Consider the following 5915-nt stretch of genomic DNA (forward strand, 5'->3'; position numbering starts at 1 on the left):
GACCCCAGGGAAGACCTAGGACACGCTGAAGAGACATTGGCTGTGTCTCAATTTGTGGACTGCAACCGCCGTAGACACTATTTGTAGTAGAGAATAACCCTCCCCCAAAGCATTGTTGTGATGTGCTGAAGTGGGAGTGTCAGAAATGGGACGATGTTCCTAAAGAGACAGAGGCCAATTTCAAAATGTTTATGACGCAAAGTCAAATTAATTTTTGATAAACAGCTTTTTCATAACAACTGAAGGTGACAATGTTACATGATTGCGATATATTAGAACTGAAGCATGTGCCTGGAAAATACATAATATCCGCCATCATTTCAGATAGAAAACCATATTTGTTTTGACTATGTGCCCCTATGAAAAAGCTTGTTTACTAAATATGATTCAGATATTCAGTATCATTACGCTAGGGCTTTTCAATTATAAAACCAAATTGCAAATTCAGAGACAATAAGCATCACTGTCCACAAGATGAGGTTCTCTTTATTTATTAACCCCTAGAAGAGTGATCATAAACCTGAGACCTCTCACAGCTTATTACCAATGCCTCTAATTAGTCTTTTGTTTCTCCTCAGTTCTGCATCCTGTTATTCACCACAGTGGGCGCCTCTGCCCTTTGGAAGGAGCAAACGCAGCCAATCTCCTGCTGTGATTTACAGTTATTACATGACGAACGCGGGGCCAGGTAATTTGAAGTTGAAAATGAGCAGGGACAGAAAGGAGAGTTCAAGTCAGTAAGTCATTTTCACCTTCACCCCTCCCTCCTGTGCATGAAAGCAATAACTCAAATCTTTGTGCTCTCAGCTGACTGTGTAGCCTTCGTTTGGAGAATCACATAAACCGGACAGGCTTGCTTTCAAGGTTGAGGTCCTGGATGAATATGAATCTAAGGAACATTGATTTGCACATATCTCGATGACAGCTGAAGCTCTCAAGGATGCAACTTTTTTTAAAAAATCTGCACAAGTAGAATTACACAGCGTTGCATTTGAACTTTTTCAGATAACCCCGTAGCTGAAGGCTCTTCTCCGCCACTATTCTGCACCAAAACTGTAAAAAACGTGACCTGAAATGAAGGTCAGATGTGTCTGAATCAGTGTGGCATTACCCATGTTCCCTTTTCAAGGGTTCCTATAAATCTGTAAAGACTCTTTCTTTCCCTTCTCCTCCCCAAATGTTCTTGCTAAATCTTTTTACAGCTCCCACCCTGAAGTGGGCATCGGCCTCCAGAACAGTAAAAGTAAAAAACGACAGAATCTGAGTGGTGGGGCCAGTAAACGTGAACTATACGCTCATAAACACCTTGAAGTCATCGTACACCGTTGGTGGGGTTGGAAAATAGGATGCAGAAGTGAAATAATGAGAAGATATCAACAACAGTAAAAAGGTAGGGGTATGATGATTAATGTATGCATTCAAAAACAAAACTGTACACTGAAAGAAAATGCAAGTTACCATTGGTGGAGACTGGAGAGTTATTGTATGTAAATACAATATAGAATAAGGGGATTGGTTATTTCTCCTGACCCTTACATAGAGGTATGGAATTGTGACTTAGGCATTTACATCTCAAATTACATTTCTGGTAAAAGGTGATTAAAATTACGTTTTTAACAACACAGAAAAAAGTATAAGAAGGTAGTTGAGAGATTTATGCAGATGTGTGGAAAAAAAGGTGAATAGTGGACTGACGACAGCTTCTGATTGCTCTCCTCAACAACCTTTTAAGTGAGCGTGTTTGTGGTCTGATTACTCTGCCGGTGAAGTGTTCCTAATCAAAACATTGAAGAAGAGAAAAAAAAACACACCTGATTCTCTGTAATTGTTTCAGCTCCTCACTGGGTGTGGTGCCACAAACACAAACCCTCCGTCAGCGTAATCACGGTTGAATTGCAGCTTTTGTTGGGAGTACTGAAGACGCCTATCAATATCCATTCATCTAATAAATGCCCAGTTTTGCATTTCATTCAGTCACAAGCAGGGCCATGCTGAAACWTATCGATTGCCGTGTGCTTCGCCTTCTGGGATGAGATGCGATCCGTGAAGCGGCCAAATGAGTTCAGCGTCATCTGCTGCAACGTCAGAGTTCACGGTGGCACGAGTGCTTAACTTGGAAGCCATGTTTGACCTTGATCTAAATAACGYCCTTGGTAGACAGCTGGTTGGTAGGACGAGAGGAGGTGTGGTAGAAAGGGAGGCAAGGTTATGGAAGAGAGGGTAAAAAAATAAAGTAAATGCAAGGGAGTGTAGAAGTGGTGCACACTGAAAGAAGTGCAGACGCTCTGGGAATGATGTAGTAAGAGAGTGAGAGGTGGAGCTGGTAGAGAGAGTAGTAGGGAGAAAAAAAGATGCCAGAAAGGTCACTAGGCAAAAATGATGAAGTCATCTGTATTAGATTTCCTGCAGTTGCAGTCTTGATAAAGGCTGGCTGCTTGCCAAAGAGGTGAGCTGCCTGTTCAGTCAGTCAGAGCTCATCGTTTTTTGGGGGGAAGATTGAACTTCAATCAATACCCAGGCCTCTTTGAATTTACGCCGTATCTTAAAAAGGTTGACATTTTCAGCAACTCAAAAGTACAAAAAAAAAAAAAAAAACAGGCTTAAAGTGTTTTACTTTTCTGCCAGTAAACATCATTTCCATTTAGGTTTTGTCCACGACGTCTAGAGACGCTTTGTAAAAATCCAGTAATTGTTTCCAAAAACTTTGGACACCGACTTCCTCAGGGGTCTTGCATCTGCTCCTCCCTTACCCTCCTCTGTGACTGCTAAACCAGTGATGCAACAAATTGGCAATTCACTCCCTGTTGCCCAAGACAGCTTTAAGTCTGTAGCCTACACAGTAAAGGCCTGTTCACTGCTCTTGGAGAACCTGGTTTTGTTTTTGTGACACAGTTTTCTCTTTGACCGACCAATTGTAAACAACATTCTTTTTTCCACCCCCAGAACTCCAGGACTGTGACAACAATCATTTTGCAAATAATTCATGGCTACAAAGAAAGATGAAAATGTCCAGTCTGCTGAGTGACCATGGAAAATACTCATACTGTGAAGAGTCCATCTTTGTTTGGRGAGTGTATATGCTGCGGCTGATGAATACAGGGAGCAGGTGTGCAGTACTGTGACTTATCAGGAAGTGATAACAGACAGGGGCATGTGAGGAATAGTCACAAGAAACCAATCAGACAAAACCAAGCTTCTTATAAGACTTATTTTGGTCCAAATCACACAGGAGGTTTTACTTATTTTGCCTGATTGGATTTTGTTCCAGCCTTCTGTGGAAGACTGACAAGCTGTAGGCTAAATAATCTGTCTGATTGACTAGTTTAAGAAACAGTTTCTAGTTTTAGCATCGAGCCAGTGCAAGCTATGCCTCATTATTACACAAACAGAACACAAATTGTATTTAAAAGTCACATCATTTTCACTGTGGCTGCTCTAAACTGCAACTAATTAGCTAAATTATTATTTTTTTCAATTTTATTTATTTTGTTGATGAGGATAAAGTGCAATACTTAAGTATTTTGCATTTCAGTTAGTTCAGTTTGTTTTAAAAGCCTGGCTCCTTAGGAAGTGGAGACTTTTTGTTTAAGGAATGTTTGTCTGTTTGCAAGTTGTGTCTTGTAACACCATGTGGGCTGTCATCTGCTGGTGCATGACATAATGTGAAAATAAAAATCTATCATCTATCTATCTATCTATCTATCTACCTACCTACCCATCTATCTATCTATCTACCTACCTACCCATCTATCTATCTATCTATCTACCTACCTACCCATCTATCTATCTATCTGATAAGTAAAGTTCAGAATGGCTGTGTCCAAAGACCAAAACATTAATATATCCATCTATCTATCTACCTACCTACCCATCTATCTATCTATCTGATAAGTAAAGTTCAGAATGGCTGTGTCCAAAGACCAAAACATTAATATATCCCTATAATAAATTAACAAAATAAGCTTAGAGGCAATAGATGAAGAACTAAATGGACCCACCATACGAGCTTGTTTACGATAATTTCTGACAAGAATAATATTAAAATGACAAAARCCTAACAACACAACCACTTTAAACTTTTCAACTTTTGTACCGCCAGAACCTGTCTGCCSATTTGTCWGCCRTTACAAGCTAAAAAGTCACCCAATYGATCTCCAATGCATCTTGGGATCAGGTGGGCTGTGAAGGATATGCTAAAACGTCTCTCAAATCAGGGGAAAAGGAGGACATACAGTAYGTAGGCTGCAACTGGAAGAGCCTTCAAATTTGAACAGCCTTTATTGCATCACTGTGAAGTAATCAGCCTTCAAGTTTGGCCTTTSATGGATGCAGCCCCTGGATTTAAACACGAATAATTTATATAGTTGGCCTACCTGTGATCTCTCACTCTTTATTGTTTTAAGTAACTTAATGTTGTGCAAAAAAGAAACAAGGTTATGTAGGAGGAGTCATTTAGACTAGTAATTATGAACTGTATTTTAAATAGTATTCAGGAAGTTTGTGGCATTTTGCTACTTTTCGAGCAATTCGACAATAATAGCATTCTCACAATAACGGCTAATTTGCTAACATTTGCAAACMCGTTCAATAAAGTTTTCAGTCACAGTTTGCCGATAAAAGTTCAACTTTCTTTGGAACGTGTCTGCCATTAATTGGCATACGTGACAGATTTCCTGCTAGAAGGCTAAATGTTGCTTGCTCAGCCAGCATAGTTTCATTAAATTCACAAAACAATTTCTGAGTTTGCACAAGTATAGGTTACCTTAGTGCTGATGCATTATCTTTTTTCCTTGGTTAACTAAAAAAAAAAAACTAACCAAACCAGAAAAGGCAACAAGTACCAGCCAATCAGGGACAAAGTGACTCAGGTCATGCTTCAACTGGACAAACTAGTCTTTCAAGTGAACAGGAGTAAAACTAAATAGGAAACTACGCTTTATTTAAAAAAAAGTCTCAGAAACATCAGCAATAGTTCTCAGCTTCCTCATGAGTGGCAGGGCCACTGGAATGTGAATCTTGTTAGAAAACATGATTCACGATTTAGAGACTTCAAGGGCATTTCAAACCCATCTGGAAGTTCATTTAATAAAAGAACTGTTTTATTTGTTGATATACGTAAATGTCAACTCCCAGCAAATTTTAGTCCAATTTTCACCTTGAGTTAAGCAAACACATTTACATAACRTCTCATTATTATTAAAAACCATTTGGTCAGTGGGTTTTGGCCTGCCCCTTGCAGCATGAAGAGGATGTGCAAAGTGCAGAGTAAGGGCAGTTTTGTAGTAATGATGAAATAGATGTTGATGACAATGCTTTTACTGGAGCTGACGCAGCAAATAGCTTCTCAATATATATTTCAGATTGGAGGACAGTGGGTTTCTGCTTAATCGCCCATTTTAATGCTCGCCCTTAGCTGCCATCAAAAAGCACTATATGGATGTGAGGAATAACTGCAAGTGTGTACTTTCTTCATGGGAAATTGATGCAGTGGTGCTKCAAGTTCCGCCTCAAAGAAGGATTTATTTGGAAACTTTAATGATTTGGATTCCACCGATCCGAGGCTACCTCAGCCCTTTTACATTTCTGAGAGCTCTTTGCATAACTCGGACTGATTGGTTGTGATTTCTCAAAAACAGAGCCCTGAGCGACCGGCGAGCCCGGTGCGACGCGGGTGAAAATGCCAAGGCAAGTCAATCAGCGCTCTGTCAGATGAAAGCTACCGTTTTGCCTGACGACAAATCATGTGGCCGTGCAGGTCCACATGACGATCGGCCTTGTGGGGTTTTTATTTTGTTTGTCTCACTCTCGGACAGAAAAACGGGGGGATAAATATTTGTCTGCGCAGAATGAAAGAACCCTGTGGGATGGAATGAATTGAGAGTGCAGTAAAAGGTGAGAAGGACAAATGCGAAGGG

Source organism: Austrofundulus limnaeus, unplaced genomic scaffold, assembly GCF_001266775.1.
Source record: "Austrofundulus limnaeus strain Quisiro unplaced genomic scaffold, Austrofundulus_limnaeus-1.0 Scaffold71, whole genome shotgun sequence".
NCBI lineage: Eukaryota > Metazoa > Chordata > Actinopteri > Cyprinodontiformes > Rivulidae > Austrofundulus > Austrofundulus limnaeus.